General features: G+C 44.8%; 1 long non-coding RNA gene across 1 annotated transcript in view; it reads left to right on the forward strand.

The window, feature by feature from the left end:
* The first annotated feature begins 2,466 nt into the window (after window positions 1-2,466).
* LOC146338908 (uncharacterized) overlaps window positions 2,467-21,836 on the forward strand; it is a 29,165-nt gene continuing 9,795 nt past the window's right edge. The window contains exons 1-2 of the long non-coding RNA XR_014784731.1: window positions 2,467-2,516; window positions 5,451-5,557. This is a non-coding gene — a long non-coding RNA (uncharacterized LOC146338908). The remainder of the gene's footprint in view (window positions 2,517-5,450; window positions 5,558-21,836) is intronic.

Below are 21,836 nucleotides of genomic sequence, written 5' to 3' on the forward strand. Positions count from 1 at the left end.
CTATTGTCACAGTAGAAAACCGAGGCTGTTCCTATCGTAGATGAAAGACATTTACAAATATACACCTTCTCCTTATTATATTTATAGATTAAAGGAAATCTTTAGCATTTCACAAAGCACAAGCTCTCTTCTTGTCTTGGTTTCATTAATGGGGTGTCATAAGAACAAGAAAGAACATCTGCATCCGAAAGGTGTACAGACACCAGAACAGCCTTCCCCAACCTAGTGACCTGTAGGTGTGTTGGACTGCAACTCCCATCATTCCCAGACAGCATGGGAATGATGGAAATTGCAGTCCAACATATCTGCAGGGCACCAGGTTGGGGAAGGTTGCCTCAGAGCATGCCTAAATACGTGCTTTCAGTTCAGTGTCATGGGTTTCTGACCAGAAATTTAGAATGACGGTGGGGAGGAGTGCCATGTGTTCTGTAGGCTTTCCAGGAATCGTGCCCCTGTCAGAAGACTCCTCTGAGGAGGAAGAGGTAGAAACCCCAAGGTAGGATGATGCCCAGGCCCTGGCAGGGCCCATGCTGCAACAGGGGCCTGAGCTCATGGAGGAACCTGCTGAAGTCTCAGCCCCTCTGAGAGAGGACTCTGCCTCAGAGGAGGAGGCTGAGCGCCCCGAAGTCATAGGAAGCGATGGTGCCAGAGCAGGCAGGCCCAACTCAGAGAACCTCAACGAAGTGCCAAGCTGCAGCAGAGGTCTACTCTGGTGGAAAGGGGCCCCTCATGAGTAGAGGGCTCTCCTCATGAGGAGGACTCTCCGCAATTGACATGAATGACTGCAGCTGGGATAAAAAGCCCAGTAGAAGCTTACAGAGGCTGCTGGAAACAATGCCTGTGTTTGACTCTGGCTCCAGCCTGGGGACTCTGTTTTGTAAGTGACCTTGGCCTGGATTTGACTATGCTCTATGCATATTCCCTTTTGTCTAGCCTGCTTGGTTTTGCTATTTGTTTCTTTGGATTGGAACAGGACTGTTTATGGACTCTGGCTTGGCTTGCCCTTTTTGTTGTACCTTCAGCTACTGACTCTCTGGACGGTGGTCCAGCTTCAACACCCAGTGGGGAAATAGGATACTATGTGGTGCAGTGGTAAAGTGCAGGCTCTCATTATGAAAGTCCCCATAGCTATGCCTCTGAGGAGAGTCCAAAAATACAGGAAGCTCTGTTGATTGTATCAACAAACCAGTTCTAGCTGTCTTCATTTCTGCTGCCCCAGAGAACCCTGCCAGCTGCTCTCTCGCTGTGGCAAATGCTATGGCAGAAGTGTGGCTGGTGGGGATCTCCCATGTACCTCCTGGAGGTGGTGGGGCAGCAGCAGCAGGCCCTCCTGGTTGGGACATGGGGAGAAGCACAATTCTCCACTCCCCCTGCTCTGCCACCTGCCGCCTCAATGGTGTAGCAGAGTCAAGGACCTGTGGAAGTAAGGAGGAGAGAGGGAAGGATGTTTTTGTGTAGCCATTTCACAGGAAAAGCAAATCTGCTTAGATGTAATAGCTGTGTGAGTGCCAAAGACTGCAGACACCATCTTGAATATCAACTCCATACTACACCTTAGCGGGGGGGGGGGGGAGAGGAACCCTCGATATTTGATACTTCATATTTTAAAACAGCACTTCAGCAGACAAATGCCCTTATATCCTGCAACATTTGGGGTTTAAATATGAAGCCCAAAAAGAAAACCAAAATTAATGTCTAAAATTTAATTTTTCTAGGAAATTTGACTTTGGGGAAGTAAAATCTGCCATTGGTAGTTGCATTTTTTCTTTTTTTCTTATAAAGATAACTTGCTATCTTCAGTCTGTGTTTATTAATTTGTTTCCTTCTGTTGTATTTGACATGGTTATTGTTGTTTATCTAATATCATTTCAGCTCAAATCCAGACAGTTTGCAGTGGACTTCCGCTTGATACAAACATATTCATAGACAGAGCATGGTATCACAGGTATTCTAACCCATAATTCTATTGCATTTAAATATGTTGCACGTTATTATATGTCTTTACCATAAATCAATGACTGGTATACTCCTTGGGCAAGGCAATACAGGTCAGCAGAATCTTTTTATTTCTTTATAGTTCCGCAACCTACCTCAGAAGACCCCTGTCCACATAAAAATTGTTATCGTAGTCATAATTTTTGGTGACATTTATAGCTTAAAGACTTTGTGCAATTTTTTTTATTGACAAATCTGCTATGAATCAACATACATGAACACAATAAAAATGCATAAAATATATGCATTACAGCAGAAGTTTTGTCAATAGGGCATCACATTGATCTGTGTTCTTTGGTGCTCTTTGTGGAGTTCTGCACATGCGTTTTGCTAAAACCTGCAGACTGTTGAACTGCCTCAGAATAAAATTATATATTAAATGCAAAAGTCTTGATTCCAGCTATTTGACTGGAAATTAAGCTAAATGTTCAGAAGTCTTGATTTTGATCAGTGTCAAATTACTGCCCACAGCCCATCTCAGAGCATCAAGCAATTCATGTTGACCCATGCAGTTATCAAAGGTAATTTAGTCCAAATTCTTTCTAGGAAGCCAGATCCAGTGGCCAGGACCCAAAGGACTGTGCAAGTAGTTCCATACATTCCGGAGAGTCTGGGTTTGTGTTTCTCAAAAAGCATCTTTCCATCCCACATGGCAAATATAACAGAAACTTACAGCTTGATCCTGTACTAAGGTGCACTAAGCCCACTAAAGTCAACTGGCTTAGCTATGCCTAAATGCACAGCACTGCAGACTGAGGGGACTTTGAAAAGCTGTCTGAGATATGACCCTGGGGGTGGGTTTAAAACAGCAGAGGCTGGTGGCTCCCATTTTGGTGGGGCTGTGAATCCATTCTGGGTTTCAGTCAGAACCAGCCAGAACTCTAAAGAGCTATCCAAGGTGCTGAACCCTATCCCCCAAATGGGTGCAGCTCCTTGGATAGCTCCTTTAGAGTTCTGGCTGGTTCTGACTGAAACCTAGAGTGGATTCACAGCCCTGCTGAAAGCGGAGCCTCCACTGGTTTAAAGGGACAAAGAAAGTTGGTTACAAATCGCACTGTGCATGCCCAAGCTCTAGATCAGGGGTAGGCAGCTGTTTTGGTCCCAGGAGACGGATTGCTTTCTGGGTCTCTCCCTGGGGGCCAGGTGCTTTCCAGGGTAGGCCTGAAGACCTAGCTGATGACATGATAGGAGTCCCCTTCTCTATGCAGAGAGAGGTATGGTGAAAGGGACTGCTCTGCACCAGAGAAAAGTAGTTTAGCTCTGAGCAGGGAAACCCACTCTTCTCTCCGATTACTCCTATGCCTGACATGCACTCTTACCTCTGAACCTTTGATCACTCATACAGGAGATCTCTGGTTTTAAGTCCCAGCATTTCCAGTTAAAATGATTCGGTAGCAGGTGATATGAAGGTCTTCTGTCTGAGACCATAGAGAACGGCCACTAGCCAGTGTAGACAATACTGGGATAGATGGACCAATACTCTAGCCTGATACAAGAGAGCTCCCTATGTTCCTATTTGATAGACTGATCCCTGTCCTTCCTGTCTCGGGTTCTGTGGGTTGCATCCGAAGAACTGTGAGCAGAAGGCAAATAGCTGTTAGTGTTTTTCAGCAAATGCTTGTGCAAGAACGCATGCTGTGCTCAAACTGGTAGGTTCAATAGCCGCTCTCATGCTGTTGCTTGTGTAAAAGGTTGTGCAATGCTCTTGTGCAATCTTAGGCATGTGAAAGAACATGTTTGGGGGTCTAAGTTCACATTTACCATGCGACACTCTAGTGCGAGATGTAAAACAGCCTTTCACAGCTAGATGGATCCCCAGGGTGGATCCAACCCATCAGGACCAGCCCACCCATGCAACAGGGTGAGGTACTCGCATCAGGTGGCAGAGCAGGAGGAGTGGCGAATTGCACTGCTCCCTTGCCAGGAGGGCACCCTGTTGTCACCACTGCCCCACCTCCTCTAGAGGGTGCTCTAGAGAGCCCCACCAGCTGCTCTCCCTCTGTGGCATTTGCTGCAGTGAAAGAGTGACTGACGGGGCTCTCTGGAGCAGCCGCTTGCCCTCTGCTTCCCCTAATGAGAGAAGAAGTGGATGCTGGGCAAGCTCTGGTGAGAGCTGGGTGGCTGCTCCTTGTGGCCGCTTGGCTCACCATAGAGACAGCATGGCAGTTGTAGGGAGGGGCACAGTGCAGCAATGTGTGCCCTTTCCTCCTTTAGGTAGCAAGACAGCATGTGCCAGGGCTGCAATCTATTTTTTTAAATACACAAACAGAGCCAGAGAAGATACTTTTTTTTGCAGGAGAGATAATTTAATTTGGAACTAGACATAAACAGTTGCCAGCTAACTCATAAGCTGGCCTCCTCTGAATCTGAGCATGAAGTTGGAACTAAGGATGTCTGAGAACTTCATTTCAGTTTGCAAATCATCCGCACTTGGCCCATTCGCAACCCCGAACATGAATGGGAGTGCAGGTTTTTGAAAAATATTCCTATGTTCCCAAACTTTCAATCCGTTTGAAAAATGTGTACTTTTTGAAAAATGCGCACTTCAAAATGTGCAATTTTTTTTAAAAGCATCTTCATGCTTTAGTCAGTGTGGGGGGGAAGTGTGCACTTTTGGAAATGCACACAGAACTGCACACTTTCCCTGTTCAAAATGTGCACTTTCTCCATTCGAACGAACTGAAAAACATGCTAGAAAGGAAAAGGAGAGTGAGCTGAACTCAGCACTGCAGAGAAGTTCAAGAATTTTGGCGAGCTCGAACATCCCTGGTTCTCCCATCCCTACAGCTTGGAACACAGATTGGTGACAGTAAATGAGGAGTGCATAAATATTGTTTTGGGGTTGATTTGGTACCTTCCCTATGAAATAAAGTATTCCAAGTTGCAATTGTTTGTGCATTAAAAACAGTAAGTCTAAGACATCTGAAAATTAGAATTCTGTGTCAGACTGTGAATAGCCCACAAAGCACGCAGCCTTTCATTAAAATCTGTTTGACATTTTTGTTATGCGCAGAGAGCCAAAAGATGCCAGAAAGCTTGATATTTGTGATTACATCCTTCTGCTAATACAAGACGCTCAAAAATTGTATTAAAACATTAACTGCAAAAGGCTGAGCAGTGAAAATACAAATAAATAAATTTAGCTTTTGTTTTGTTTTTGTGTTTAAAAGGAAAACTAGGCCACACAATGATCTATTGCATTAAAGAATTTCCTAAGCAAAGAGTAACCTCTTTAATTCTCCTTTCTCATACGAGAAGATCATTTATAAGGAATGTGCTAATTCTCTCCTCCCCCCCACTCCAATGGTGTGTGGTGGGGGGAGAGGAAAAAGTGCAAATTTTTAATCGTTCTTTGGGCATCGTGTACTGATCACAAGTCATGTGACCCAGTAGAAAAAGATATTATTTTGTCACAATAACGCAAGTAAATTATCTCACCGGCAACTTGCTTAAAGGTCACGGAGATCATCTGATGCAGAAGATGGAAATTTCTCCTGCCAAAACAATATTGACAGCTTATCAAGCAGGATGGAGAAAATACAATGATATAATAGAATGTAAGGTAAGATAACACTTGCTACTGGAGGCAGAAAATATGACATGGCATTTCAATTTTAAGGTTATGTGCAGGATGATATGGTATAGAAGCTTAGAAACAAAACAGTGTTCCTTGCATGTGAATTTTATTAGTGTGAATATAACTACAGTATTTTAATGTACAGATGGCTTATTATATGCATCTTATGGAAAGAAAGGGGCCCAGCTATGGAGTCATTTGTAAATAGATGACAGAACATGAAACAAGGATGGATATTGTTTGTATCCTTCCTCATCATAGCCACATGGAGGCCAGGATCTAAAGAACCATGCATCTAGTTCTATCTACCCAAGGAGACTTTGGACTTCTCTTGTGTCAGCTGACTAGAAATGACTCTATAGCTGAACCCTTATTTGCAAAGAACTCTACACCTTTTCAGATATGAATGGAGAGGGAGGAAATCAGAGATGCCAGACCTCCATGCGTTTATTCTAACAGCCTTCCCAACCTGGTGTCCTCCAGATGTGTTGCACTGCAATGCCCATAATCCCTGACCATTGGCCATGCTGTCTGGGGATGATCGGAGTTGCACTTGGTTGTATTTAAGCAGGCTGGATAGCTGCTGTGCAAAGAGTATACCAAACTGGAAAGGCTAGCAGGGCTCTTTGTATGTTCTTATGAATGCTGTAGTTGCAAGATTCCTGCACTGGGCAAAAGGTTGGGCTAGATGTGCCAAAGGTCTCTTCCAGCCTTCAAGTGCTATAACTTATACCTTGCACAAAATTTCTCAATGGTCCTATGGATTTCACACCTCTGCTAAATAACTATGCTGAGTTGGGACAATTCTTTTGAGAGAAGTTGTTTGGACCATAGTATGGTAAATAACTGGTTAAGAGAGCAATCCCATGGCTCCTAGACATTGTCTGAGGGGCCATAGGATACTGGGGATTCCCCCACCCAAAGTTGGAGACAGCACTCCAACCTCTGAAGGGGGAGTTGGAGATCCAACCCTGTCCCTTGCAGGCAGCACAGAAAAAACCACACCGGCTGCCCTCTGAGGCCAGAAAAGTGACCCTGGAAAGGGGAGAGTTTCGGGGGGAGGGGAGGAGATTGGAGAGGTCAGGGTATGAGCTTTCCTGTGGCCCCTCCAGCTTCCTTCCCTTCCCCTCTGAAGTGCTGTCACTAAATGGGCAAAAAAGGCCATCTAGTGAAAAATACAGGGCAGGAGGACAGGGAGGTGAAGATCACCCCCGCTGCTCCTCCTGCCCTGCACTGGATGATTGGAAGCCTCTGAGTTCGAGGGCTTCCAATCATTCAAGGTGCAATCAATAGGACTGCATCATAAATTGGAAGGAGGACCGTAGATAACCTTCCGTTAACAGGTTCCGTTAACCTTCCGTTAAAGTCCTAGTTCTCGCTAAGGCAATAAACCTCTGTCTGGGCTGTATCATGTCGTACTGCAGGTGTACAGGGAGGGTGCCACACATTCCTCCTTACACATAGAAAACTAGCATGCCAGGGGAATCATTCTAGCTTTTCCCTGACATGCTAGCTTTCTACAAGGAGGGACTTCTTTTGTATGCAGCATTCAGTCACATTAACTCCCGCTTGTTGTCTGAAGTGGTATGACCCAGAAACTGGTTTACTGTGTCAGTGAGAGCTGGACCTAAATGAGTTAACAATTTTGTTATTTTAGTTTAATTGTCTTACTCTAATGTGTGTTATGATGAATTATTTTATGGTTTTAATAATTGTAAGCTGCCTTGAGGGTTGGTATTTTAATTTTTTTGCCTAAGAGATGGGATATAAATGGGCAAAACAGAATAAAATAAAAAAGGGGGGGGAAGCTACAGGCCAAATCTGTCTGCTTTCACCATAGCTATTTCAAATACCCTCGAGACTGCCCTTATGCAGTTTTATTGGATTTACTGTGAACACCCTCTCTGTGGCCTGGTTTGCACATAACACTAACCTATGGCCTGGGTTGTTGATTTCTGGGTTGTTGTGAGGTGTGAATGCAACTGCACTAACAAACCATAGTTTGTTAACCACAAACAACCCAGAAAGAGAACTTTTAGGTTGTGGACTCTGGGTTGTTTCAACCATGGGTTGTTACTACATGCAAACCCAGAACTCTGGGTTTTTCATGGGTTGTTTTGCCTTGGTACAGAGGTGGCAAGCAACAGTGGTAAAAATAACTAGCCACTATACATGCCAGTACTACAATATTGCAAAGGCATTTGGGATACAGGGGGAGAGTGATCGAAGGAGGAAGGAAACAAATAACCCAGGGTTTTAGAAAAGCAGCTATGGTTTGTTTGTTTGTTTGCCTTCCAGACAAACCCTGAGTAGGGCAACAAACCGTGGGTTCAGTAAACCATGCATTAATGTTAGGTGAGAATCTCTGCCACTTCTTCCCAATGAAGGTATACAGGGAGGTACTCCTCTCCAACTCTGTTAGCTCCTCCTCTTGGAGACCCACTAAAGTCTGAGCCTGAGCATTGTACAGCTTCGTGATTAGAGCAGGCATGAGTCCTACTTTACAAGGACAGTCCTCAGTTCGAAAGCATCCTCTATTTGAAGGGCCTTCTGGTGGAAGTCCAGTTTAAAGATAAAGAACCATAAGAAGAGAGAGTTGGGGCCTTAAAGTTCCCGATCAACAGTTCAAACCTAAACAGCAGATTGAGCTAGCACACAGGTCACAGTCTTTCCTACCACGATGAGATATATTGCATTTCTGTCTAAATTATACTAATTGTTTCTCAATTTGCATCTCTACATATAAATTCACATATGCAAATTTTATGCATATCAGTGTCTTCTTCTTTTCCTTTTCAGTGTTCCATTTCCTCTTTTTTGGTGATGTGTAAGTGGTCACCCAACATCAGGGCTAGGCAGCTTTGGGAGGTTTGGGAGGTCCGGGAGGCCTTTGTCCCCCTCTGACCCCCTGCTTTGGGTGCCCAAAACAGGGTGAAAATAAAACAAAAACCAAACAAAATGGTGTCTGGAGCTGCTATAGAGTGCCAAAGGAATCAAAATTAGCTTGTGCCCCAATGGATGCATTAGAACATCCAGGCAAAGAAATGCATGATACACAACACCATCCCCTTTCATTCTTTCTCTACTCCCCAAAGCCAATGAATTGTAGTGAGGGTGAGGAAATGCTGCATGATATCATTTCTTTGACTAGGTGCTATCAGAAAGACACCTGAGGAGATACACATGGGTCCATGGCAGTCATGTGTTTCCCATACATCTAGTTATCCTATATCTCCTAGAACAGGGGAGGTTGTGCAGTTAGGGTGGGTTTTTTTTTTAAAGCCTTGTGGAAGTATAGTAAGAACAGATCTTGTTGAAATGTTACTGGCAATGAATGGGAGAAAGCCAGCTTGGTATTTGTCCAATGGTGCATTTGGAACAGAAAAGAAGACATTAACTAGGGTGAACCTGCACCGACGATGTGAAAATCAGAAACACAAGTGTTCAGTGTCTGAAACATGCCCACACATAAGGAGAAGGCAAAGAAAACTTTCTGAGTCATGAGGTATCCCCCCCTGGGGAATTAGGAGTCTTTAATACATGTTGTTTACCCAGCTGCTACTGAACAATGCATTTTCCCCTTTGTGGACAATTTGCTTATTCATCTCGCGGCAGTGTTGCCACCGTGTTACTTTTCTCCCCACTAGTTTTCTCCCCCACCCCCCCCAGTGCCTTTGAAGAGCACAACTAGAGGACATTTAACACCCAGTGAGTATCTGTTCTAACTTCAAATTAACTATGGATATTCAAGAAGATAGCCATTATAAAATATATTACATTTCAGTTGAAATCTATTTGTTTGGAGAAATCTGTTTCATCATGTCTGCTATGAAAGATTGGGAGGAAGAAAGACTACTTTACTTGCAACTCACTGGGTCATTACTCAGTGGAAACTACTGAGTGTGCATATGTGTTGTGTGTGTGTGTGTGTGTGCGCGCTTTTAAACAGCTTAATGTCAAAAGCCCATAGGATATGAATCAAGATAGATCTGTGTGTGTGCAGTTAAATCTTCCCACCCCATTAAATTTCAGATGAAGACAGCACCAGATGATAGTCTTGATAGGTATCAAAATACTGTTAATACTTACTCCCACCTAACTGCTCTTCTCATTCCCATTACGGACATGTGGTGTGACATGAGGCCAGGTCACATGACGGCGGCCAGCTCCAGGATTAAGTGGGGCCCTGGGTTCTAGTGGGTAACTTCACCAGGGCTCCTCTGGTCAATGAGCATACCTAGCTGCAGCATGGCAGCACTCCCAGATGTGTTGGATGGCTGCATCTAGTCCTCCCTTAGATTTCCCATGATTCCTCAGAACATTGTCAGGGGCACTGTGGGAACTTAAGGTGGTGGCTAGATCCAGCTGGCCTCTACTGCTTGAGAGCTGGGCCAGAAAAAAGGATTAGCAGGTGCCCAGGGCCAGACCAACATCAAGGGTCAGCATAGTCAGTATTGGCCAAGAGCCCACACCCCAGCAGAGGGCCTACTGACAAGAACCCCCTGGACCTGCTCCCCTTCTTCACCATTGCAATCTACTTGTTCAACCCCCCCTTTCATTCTGGCCCAGGCAAATGTGGCACTGTGAAGAAGAAACAGTAGATGCCACTGACTATCAGCTCACTGACTCTCTGCCTGGCAAACAAGAAGATGATGGTGAAGAAGAGGAGCTGGTGACAATTTGGGTAAGAAGGTAGACTCATGGACATTGAGGGTGTCTTGTCCAAGGGCCCTTCAAACCCTGGAGTCGGCACTGAACATAAGGAGAGTGATGCTGCATCAGATCAAGGGTCCATCTAGTCCAGCATTCTGTTCACATGGTGGCCAACTAGCTACGCACAGGAAATGCTAGCAGGACATGAGTGCAACAGCACCCTCCCGCCCATGTTCCCCAGCAGCTGGTGCACATAGGCCTACTGTCTCTGATACTGGAGGCAGCACAGAGCCATCAGGACTAGTAGCCATCGATAGCCTTCTCTTCTAGGAATCTGTCTAACCCTCTTTCAAAGTCACCCAAATTGGTGGCCATCACTACATCTTGTGGTAGCAAATTCCATAATCGAACTGTGCACCCAGAGCATGAATCAGCTCCGGACCTGGCCTTGACACTGGGCCCCTGGTAGGTGCCCAAGGATGCTGGATATTTATGCCAGACTTGCACATGGCCAAATGGCAGCTCATTTTTGGCAGTTTTACAATAACATGGTAAATACAGTGAGTTTATTTATTTACAACATTTGTATACCACTCCACATCCAGACAGATTCCAGAGCGGTGAACAAAAAAGACAAGATAAAAGAATAAAAACACCATGTTAATAAGTACTATTTTAAATTTGTGTGAGGAGTTAAAATGGGCAGGGGGACTCACAGCAGGATGCACTGTGCTCTGGGTGCACAGGCCCAGCCCTCATCAGTTTATTTATTTAAAATATTTATTGGCGGCCTTTCAGGGCAGAGGCCCTCTCAAGGCGGCTTACAACAATAACATGCATAAAAACATTGTGCTGATTGTGTTGAATCCGCAAGGTTTGAACAGGAGCACTACTTGTGTTCACTTGAACACGGGTAGAACACTTCGCACAATTGTGGACCCTCACCTTATCAGGGCTTGAGTTGGTTCACATTGCAATGGATTGCACATCCAGTTAACTATGTGCTGGAGAAGACTCTTACGAGTCCCCTGGACTGCAAGGAGGTCAAATCAGTCCATCCTAAAGGAAATCAACCCTGAGTGCTCATTGGAAGGACAGATACTGAGGCTGAAGCTCAAATATTTTGGCCACCTAATGCGAAGAGAAAACTCCCTGGAGAAGACCCTGATGCTGGGAAAGACTGAAGGCAAAAGGAGAAGGGGACGGCAGAGGATGAGATGGCTAGATAGCATCATCGATGCAATGAATATGAACTTGAGCCCACTCCGGGAGATTGCGCAGGACAGGAAGGCCTGGCGTGCTATGGTCCATGGGGTCACGAAGAGTCGGACATGACTGAACGACTGAACAACAACAACAATTCTCTGCATAGATCCACTTAATCCCAACTGTCAGCATGCCAGTTGAGCTTTGTGAATTGGCCATCTATCGCTCCAATGCAGCTTTCTCGGGGTGGGGGGAGGGGTTGGGTCCTATTGAACTTAATGGGGAAAATTAGTTCATGCAGTCCAAACTACCATGTGGCCTTACTTCAAATCTCAGTTCTTCCATAGAGGTATAGGAGATGGAGCCAGTATGGTCTATTGATTAGAGTTTTCTACTTAAACTGGGGGTGGAGGCAAATTTGAATCCCTTCTTATCCATGAAGCTGGGCCACTCACTCTTTTCTCAAATTAACCTACCTTGTAGGGTTGTTTTAAAAACAAAATGATAGGAGATCTACCAGGTGTGCCATCCTGACCTCCTTGGAGGAAGGATTGGTTAAAAAATTATAAATACATAAAACGAAGCCAGGTATGTTGTACCTCCAGTTCCCTTTCTGTCAAATGATAAAGACCTTCTTCACAGGGCTGCCAATACTTCACAGAGTCGGCTAACTATGAGATTAGGGATTGCTAGTTTGCCCCACCACCAAGGGCCTGAAACTGTGAGAAATTTCTGACACACTCAGTCAGTGTGGCTTGGCCCCAGCAAACCATGGTTCAAACAAACCATGGGTTGTTGTCACATGCAAACTGTGACAAAGAGTTAAACTTTCTTTCCCAATTCCCACAGTTTCTGTTCAGGCTTTCCTACAGCTGTTATTTACATAACAAAGACGCATATGCTAATTGCATCCACACAATGAATGTCATCCCTGCCTAGTTTGGCCCTAACTGTGTAATGAAACCCTGGCTTTACTATTTGGCAGAAATGCCTAAGCTGTTTCCAAGAAGGAAGAAAGGATACCTAATTTTATCTGCATGAATCCAGAGAGGGGTGACCATACAAATCTGCAGTCCAGACAACATAGTTACCGTCAGATTAATACATCCTATAGAGAATAAAGCCCAATTTCTTAATGAAGCAAGCAATTTGGCTTATTGCAGCACATAGGTGCAAATAGAAGACCATCCCTTGAAACATACTTTGGAATCATCTTCTGTTTGTACATAAACTAATTCCCCAGCCTAAGGATGTACGGATTGCATAAAATCTGTTCTGTCTGCATTTTAGGGATTGTCAAGCACCTTTTGTTCTGTTGTCTGCCCATCGGCAGAATCTGATTTTTTTGTACTCAAATTTGTGCAAATGTACAGTTGCGCAAATTTGCTAGTGCAAAAATGTACGAATTCCCCCAACGTATGGATTTTTTTGCTTCACCCTATGAGGGGAATATGCATTTTTGACTGGGTATTATTATTTTGCATATTCTTCTATGATGACATTTCACAACATCTGGGAAAGTTAGAAAAATGGTCCACAAGTTCACAGAATCTGCCCAACAGGGGAAATGCCAGTCTGCTATAGAATTCACACATTGGATTCATGAAAATCCAAAGTCATTTGGTTCTGTTGTGGATTTCTCTGACATCCCTATCCCAGACTGCCAGAGACAAGAAGTTACTATGCATTAGAGCAACAGTCCCCAACCTTTTTGGGACCAGGGACTGGTCTCATGGAAGACAATTTTTGCACAGACCGGGGGGGGGGATGGGACCGGGCCGCAGTAGGGGTGTAGGGACCCCCCTTGCCTTGGGTCCACGGGGGGGGCGATCTGTCCCTCCCCCCCGGAATCCTGGCCGGCCCTGGCCGGCTCCGCTCCACGGTGAGTCCTCAGAGCTGCCGACCAGCTCCGGCCGCTGGCAGACTTCCGGCAGCTGGGATGCAAATGGCGTCCACATAGCGGATGCCACTTGTGTCCCTGTTCTTTGCAGCAATAGGCTACGTAAAGATTTACATAGCCTTTTACTTGAAGAACAGGGACGTAAATGGCATCACATACATTATTTTGCTAAGCTTTACAACAACCCTGTAGGGTAGTTCAGTGTTATTATATCTATAGTACAGATAACATTGGGACCTGGGGCACAGTAAAGAGCAATCCAGTGAGTTGATAGCTGAAGTGAGATTTAAACTGGGGGTGGGTCCAGACAGACAGCTCTAGCATGATGGATCAAAAGACATTGACCAGGTTCAGACGATTAGTTATTTAAGCCACGGTGGGTTGAGGTGAGTGCCGGGTGGCTTTTGAATATCCAAGCGGCAACTGTGGCTTGTTAAACTATGGAATTCACTACCACAAGAGGTTAAAGCCATCCACCAATTTGGATGGCTTTAACAGGGGGGTAGACAAATTCATGGAAAATAAGGCTATCAATAGCTACTAGTCCTGATGGCTGTATGCTACTTCCAGTATCAGAGGCGGTATGCCTGTGTACATCAGTTGCTGGGGAACATGGGTGGGTGGGCGCTGTTGCACTCATATCCTGCTTGTGGGCAGCTGGTTGGCCACTATGTGAACAGAAGGCTGGACTAGATGGACCCTTGGTCTGATCCAGTAGGGCTCTTTTTATGTTCTTATGTTGTCTTGTCACCCAAACCCAGCAAGGGTGGGTTGTTGGCATGGTTAACAAATCTCCCAGAGCCCATGGGCTGTTTTAGAGTTGTAGATGGATTTCTAATCATGCTAAGAACCAACCTTCACTGGGTTTTGATGACATTATAAAGCCTGGTCGTGGATTGAATATTCAAAATGGCCACCTGCATGCGCTGCGGCCTACCATGGCATGAATAACCCACGGTGGGCTGCTTGATCATGCAAACTGGCCCATTGTTTAGCTCTTCCTCCATAACAGGTTTTCTGTAATAAAAGAAAAAACAGAAGAAGCTGTGGGAAGATATTGGAGGGTTACAAATGGAAGATAACAATGTCTGGATGGCTCTGTAAGATTTCACTAATGAGGCTGAGTGACTGCATGAGTCTTTCTGGTTTCCAGTTCATATTTAGTAGAACTGTGCACAAATGGCCTCTTGAAATTCTCCACCTTATTCATGGGCAGAGAAATTTGAGAGACAATTTCACCAAATTTCTCCAGCGGGAGGATAAATTCTCAACAGTTTCTCCCAGGTAGGGCTCCTCATTGGCAGGGCTTGTAGCACAGCTTCTTTCATTTGTGGGAAGCGTTTTGCAGGTGTTCGGGCTACAACAGTATCAACTATCTTGGCAGGCTGGCCCCCAGTTTGCATCCACTGCAATGCAGGTGGGGGCAGTGTTGTGCCCAGCTCCAGGGATGAGATTGAGTTAGTGCTCTGCCAAAATCTGTCCTCCAATTTCCTGAAAGTGTTCTCCCCGCATGAAAGAGGCTTCCATTGTTCTGACTCATTCAGGACGTTTTATAATTTATTTTTGTGGTGCTTTTGAGCTTACCTAATTCCAGCTAGCCTCCCAGGCTGCCTGTACATCCTGATCTGAAAAGCCCAGTGGGAGGGATTACCTCATGGTGCCTTAAGGGAAAGGAAAGATTCCTCCTGTGCAAGCACTGGGTCATTACTGACCCCTAGAGGGATGCTGCTTATGCTGGCGTTTTCATGGCAGACTATAGCGGGATGGTTTGCCATTGCCTTCCCCAGTCGTGACTACCTTTCCCCAGCAAGCTGGGTACTCATTTTACCGACCTCGGAAGGATGGAAGGCTGAGTTGACCTGAGCCAGCTACCCGAGACCTGGCTTCTGCTGGGATCGAACTCAGGTTGTGGGGAGAGTTTCGGTTGCAATACTGCCGCCTACCACTCTGCACAACATGAGGCTCATGGTGCCTTAAACTGGGCTTTAATTGAAGTGTAGGAAGTTGAGGTGGCTACAGGCTGCCAGAGAGATGACTGTACAGTGAAAAACGGTATTTGCACTCATTCCTCAGCCACCTCCTAAGTAAGGTCAGCCCAAGAAACCCAAAACCAACCCATGAGAATTTCTCTGAAATTTCTTCACCACTGAATTTCTTTTCAGAAGCAATTTCTCTTCTATCAAATTTACTGAGAATGGTTGAAAAAAATGGGAGAGATTTTCGGCACAGCACTAATATTTAGCCACAATGCTACACATAGATTCCTGAGGTTTCTCTCTAATGTGGCAATTAGATTGTTATTATTATTAACCTTAGTGTGAAGACCCCTGGCTTATTTTTCTGTTCCCTTCCTTTAATGCCTACCTGGTATGGGGAAATGGGTAAACCATTGGGGAGAAAAACTGGTTTGATTTCAAAGGTGAAGACAAATAACACATGTGATTGTTGCTTATGTGTTTGGTAGAGGAAAATGTATCACCATTTGTTGTGACATACAGATAATTGTGTTTCTGTGAATGGAGAAAAAGACCCTTGCATGTGTTTATGCATATAGCTCAGCTTCGTCCCCTCAGCTTTTTAAAATTGTATGTGCGGTATCATCTTCAAGTGGGGAAGGGTCGCACAGCATTCTTTTGTATTCCCATTTTAAGAGTCAGGTATGACTAACCATTAAAATTATATCATGGATTCTTGAGAGAGTCATACCTTATTAAAGCAGAGAGCAGCTCAAAGGCGAAACATCAGTTCTTTTTCATGAAATACTTAGGAGATGACAAACAGACCTTCAGATTGAATCATGATGAGGTAGGTCAGCCACTACTTTTCTCTATAAAGTGGCATTACTATATTTCTCTATATGTTATACCTTGAAAGAAGAAAGGGGCCATTCAATAGGGGGATTTCTAGTGCAAAAACCCACAAAGGTTGACCTCTGAGAAGTTAATGGATGAGGCTCTGTCCCTGGCACCTTCCCTGATGCCAGGGACAGCCAATATCACATCTTCAGTCTTCAACTAAAAAAAAAGCATCATTTTGCCAAGTTATAATATGTGGAGACATATTTATGTGCAAAATAAAACACAAACAAACAGAACACTGAGGGTTTAACACTTGTTGGATTTGGAATGCTCCAAAATGGGAATGGTCCAAGATACATATGTTGAAATATCCAAGATGCGGAAAAGATATTTCTCTGGCAACCATCCTCATATTTTCAAAAGTAAGTGAGCCAGAAACCTAAAAATATCAGCAATTTAACAGCAATTAGGAGGTAACGGCCCTCTCTATGGAAAAACTGAAAGTATAAACAAGTAGGGTCTTACTCAGGGCCAGCCCTTCCATGAAGCAGGGCAAAATGGCCTGCTTCAGGTAGCACCATGGGGAGAGGAGGGGAATAGATGAAGGCCAGAATTGACATCTCCATGGTGCCGCGTGTTTTGAAAAAAGTGCTGGCCCTTTAAACTGTGGAGAAGGAGATATTTGAATGCTGCTACAAAATGTCCTGGCCTTGTCTTGGTCTACCTGCCTTTCCTTCCTTTGGGTGTTAAGCTAAGAGTAGAATTGTTTTATTCATGCATTTTATATGTATCCTGTCCTTTTTCCAAGGGGCTCAGGATAACCCCGGAGAGTATAGGGTTCCTACTTTTTTACTTTGCAATACCCCTGTGAGGTAAGTTAGGCTGATTGTTGGTAACTAGGGATGTCAGAGAATTCCGCCATGGATCTTGGTGAGGCCGAATGCCAGCGCATTCGGCCCCTTGAAATCTGTGGCAGAACGAAGCCCTCCACCACCCCACCCTGCGAAAGGCGCGCGAAACGGAGCACTTACCTGCTGCCGTTCATGCTGCTTTGAGAATGGCGGCCATGTCTGCGGCTGCCATTCGCTTCATTATAGCCGTGATAGGCTACATAAATAAGTACGTAGCCTATCACAGCTAACGCAGGGATGCCATTTGCGTCCCTGCAGAGGCCGTGATAGGCTATGTAAATATTTACGTAGCCTATCACGGCAAAAAAAGGGAATGCAAATGGTGGCCGCCATAGCGCCGCCATTTGCGTTCCCTGTTTTTGCTGCGATAGGCTACGTAAATATTTACGTAGCCTATCATGGCAGAAAACAGGAATGCAAATGGCAGCGGCCATAGCCACCGCCATTTACATTCCCGTTTTTTCGCCGTGATAGGCTACGTAAATATATATGTAGCCTATCACGGCAAAATACAGGGACGCAAATGGCGCAGCTACGGCAGCCGCCATTTGCATCCCTGTGCAGCCCAGTGGCCTGATGTCCGGTTGCGGGCGGCCCCAGCCGGCGGCTCCACGGAGTTGCTGTGGAGCAGAGCTGGCTGGGGAGAATTTCGGGGGGAGGGACTGAGTCCCTCCCCCCCACCGCGAATGTCTCCCTTTGAAAAGGTAAGTGACTTTCGTACATCCCTATTGGTAACTGGTCCAGAGTCACTGAGTGAACTTCACGGCTGGGCGGAGATTTGAACCTGGGGTGGCCATGTATCCTACTTGACAGGGAACAGTCCTGTATTTGAAGGGCTGGCACAGGACAGTCCTGTGTCTGAAGGCATCATCTCTTTGGAGGGCTCTCCACTTCAGATCTGGTTTTAGAATAATGAACCAGAAGAAGGGAAAGCAGTTGACTTGAACTTGCCTAACAATAGTTATTTTATTTATTACATTTCTATACCCCCGTAGGCAAAGCTGTCTGGGCAGGTCATAACAATTAAAGCCATAAAACACAGCATGATCGAATACAACATGAAATAAAAATAAAAATAAAACCTAGCAGCAGTGCAAAGATTTAAATTACAGTAACAGATTTAATACTGGAAGACTTAAAATGCCTGGGGAAATAAGGTTTTCACCTAGTGCTGAAAAGAGCACAATGTAGGTGCCAGGCAAGCCTCTGGGTTTTTCTACATGAGGAATTTATCATGTGCTCGTCGTTCCCTATTCACAGTTGTTTACAGGTTCTTTAGATGACATTCTGACCTTCTAGTTTTGCTTCTGGGTCTAACCAGCAGTTTCAGTGAGTTTTTTTTTAGACTAGGGAAAATGCGGCATTTAATTGTGAAAGCGAAAGGAAGTGCAATTTTCTCTTGTGTATTTGTGCTATTCTGCTATACCACAGTGCCACCTAGAGGTTATGTAGCAGGAAAGGAAACGCTCCTCATGTAGTGTTCAAATCTCAATTCTATGACAAAACCAAAAGCAGATGCAGCAGATTAACAGCCTCATGTAGAAAAGCTTCTCTGGGAAGCTCATTCTATAACCAGGGTGCCACAACAGAAAAGGCCCTTTTGTTAGTAGCCACCCACCTCACTTCCTCTGCATTGGGTCAGCAGACTGAGCACAGGTGACACGGTCACAGTTGTCCCCACTATGGTGTTTTATTTCTATTTACATTACAGTCATTATTTCTAAATTTGCATCTATACATATCAGTTAGCATTTTGCACCTTTAATGAAAATCTGTGTCATCTTTTTTGGTGATGTGTAAGTGGCCACCATAACCGATGCTACACTGTCTCTAGTATGTGTTATGTATAGCTCCCTTATTCTTTTTTTATCAGAGCAGCCACTGAAGCTGCAATTTGAATAGGAAGATCTGCATGGGATTGGTGGTTGACAGTGGGGAGGAGGGGCTACCTGCCTCTTTACTGCAGAACCCTTTTCCCATGGGAAATCCTTCCTCCAGGCTGCTTTTCTCCCCTGTGAAGCATGGTTAATGGTGCTTGTGTCTCTTCCCCCATTTTCGAAACATGGCCTGATTTTCTGCAAAAAAAATGACACAAAAGAAAAGTATTAAGAAGCCAGCCGAGATAAGCCAGTCTCCCACTTGAAATTTCAGTCCCAATGGCTCGCGTGTGTGTGCGTCCAAAATAATCCTGTGTACATTTCTGGCAGTACAGTTTCCCCCACCCCCTTCTCTTCCCATCGCTTTCTACCTGCATGTGGTGTCTTTTTTAAGATTGTAAACTTGCAGGCAGGGACTCTCCTTTTCAGCTGATTGATTGTAAGCCACTCCTGGAGCATTTTTGTTTTTAGCTGTGGAGCAAGATGAAAATGCTTTAAATAAATAAATAATGCTGGATGTAATTCTTCCCTATGTATCAAGAGTGAGAGAGAGATTGCTGCCACTCTGTTACCACAAGTAGCTTCCCAACCCACTTCACTTCCCCCATTCTCCCCTCACCCTTTTCTTGAACTCTGGTGAATGTATTTTTCCTCTTCTTCTCAACACCCTCTGTCCTTAAAGGATCTTGAAGCAGTTATTTGTAAAACTGGTAGGTCAGGGCACCAAATTACAGGGGGTCTGGAGGGAAGGACTCCTTCACCTTTTGTAAGCAGGCTCAGCATCAGCAGCTGCCATACCTGAGCAGTTGCCAGGGACCAGTACCCTGGCAGGATCCACCAGCACTGACATCAGCCTTGGGCCAATATGCCACCATTTTAATTTTCCTACAATGCCCCCAATTTAGCATCACTCTGAGGCACTGTGGGACATTCAAAATGGTGACCTGCTTGTGGTGACCTGCCACTGCTTCCAGATAAACATATAGCCAGGGGCCCAGCATTGTATGAGGGAGCTACCAGGGGCCCCTTCAAGCCAACAGCTGGCCCTATTTATAAGCTAGAGGGGTGGCTAAAATTGAGGGGTGTCGGCAGGGTTTGTGGATTCCATTAAGACCCCTTCATTACCTCCCCATAATTCAAGTCCTGGATTAGAGAGGGACAGAGTGGAATGGGAAATATTTGGGACTCTCCCCTCTATTGATGTGATACTTGTGAATATTTATCTTGATTTTGTTATTTCAAAAATATATAAAATACAAAATGAAAGGGAAGATCATGTACACTGTCCCACTATTAGGAGATGACATTTATCTGTTACCTGTTTTCATCTGGCATATTTTGGATGATATGTGAACCACCACTGAAAACTTCAAAAGGTATCTTCCCGTGTTAGCCAGTAAGATTTATTATTTATTACATTTGTATCCCACCCTCCTTCCAAGGGCCCCAGGTTAGCACACATACTTTCTCCCGTCCACCTCATCTTCACAACAGTCCTGTGAGATAGGTTAGGCTGGGAGATAAGTGAGATGACTAAGTGGGAATTTGAACCTGAGTCCCTCCAATCCTAGGCCAATATTCTGACCATTACACTACGCTGGATGTCATGGGATGCAATGATTAGAGCTGGAGTCTCCAATGTGGCACCCACAAAGCTCTTCCCTCCCAGCCCCCTTAAAAATGGTTTTAAGAATAAACTTGGAAAATGTTAGCAGTCTTTCTCTTTCTAGCTCTAGCCTTGCTCTTTCTCTCCCCTCTACCCCTTTGCCTTGCTACTTCCCACTCCCTCACAGCCTCTAGCCTTGCTAATTCTCCCCTCACCATCTCTTTAGCTCACTTTTGACTAGCTAGGCCTCCATGGCAGTCATTATGTGAGTAGCTACATCTATCATGGGAGCCATTTTGTGTTAGTGCCCACAGCAGTTTCTCAAATTCCCAAATGTGTCCACAGGTTCAAAAAGTATGGGGACCCCTGGATTAGAACGTTGGGCTTGGATTGGGCAGAACTACATTCAAATCCCTGCTTGCCTTGATGACTGGTGACTATGGGCCACCATCTTTTACTCTACTCTATTTATTAAAAAATTATAAATCACCTTTCTGAACCAAGTCTACTCAAGACAGTGAACAAAATTCAAACTTAAAATTTAACAATGCTATAATAATACTTTGAAGACAAAACTAATTTACCTCACAGACTTTTTGTAAGGGGAAAAAAAGATAGCCCTGTGTACAATGGCCTGAGCTTTGTTAAATTCATGTTAGCTAGCAAATACATTTCAGTGAATGTCCCCAATGTCACTGATGAATGTCCCCAAGAATGCTCTGATCCCTTGCCTCGCTTTTTCCTCAATGGAAAGAGTGATCTGTGTCAGGTTCACAGGGAGAGGGTGTGGAGAGAAGGCTCTCATTCCTCTGTCCGTAATCTTCATACAGATGGCTCTTTCCCGATTGCTGCTAGCTGTGAGGAAAGAGTTATCTGTATCAGGATTGCTGAGATGTGTGTGTGACCCCTATCCGAGACAACTTCACATGTGGCCCTCAGAGCTGAAAACGTTGTGTACCCCCGCTCTAAGGGATACTGAGGAACTGGTCAATCAGAAGGGTTTCTGCTTATCATTGGCTGAACTGCTCTGATTCCAAGTTGCTGCTGGTTGTCATTGGCTGAGCTGCTCTCATCCAAAGAGTCTTTGCCTAATATTAGCTAATCACCTAAGATCCCACTGAGCAGGGTAAAGCAGGCAGGTCACCATGTGACTGGATCTACACTTTATTTACTTTTCTGATCTCTTTTATTTTGCTACATTTGTTTAATATTTTTGCTATCCTTGCTAAACATAGTTTAGAACTGGGTTAGGATAAATATTTCAAAATATGTTCCATGTTTTCGTCAGGTTGGTTTTGGGAGGCAGGGGCGGG

Source organism: Heloderma suspectum, chromosome 8 (assembly GCF_057233095.1).
Source record: "Heloderma suspectum isolate Gila_16-S chromosome 8, 16-S_ref, whole genome shotgun sequence".
NCBI lineage: Eukaryota > Metazoa > Chordata > Lepidosauria > Squamata > Helodermatidae > Heloderma > Heloderma suspectum.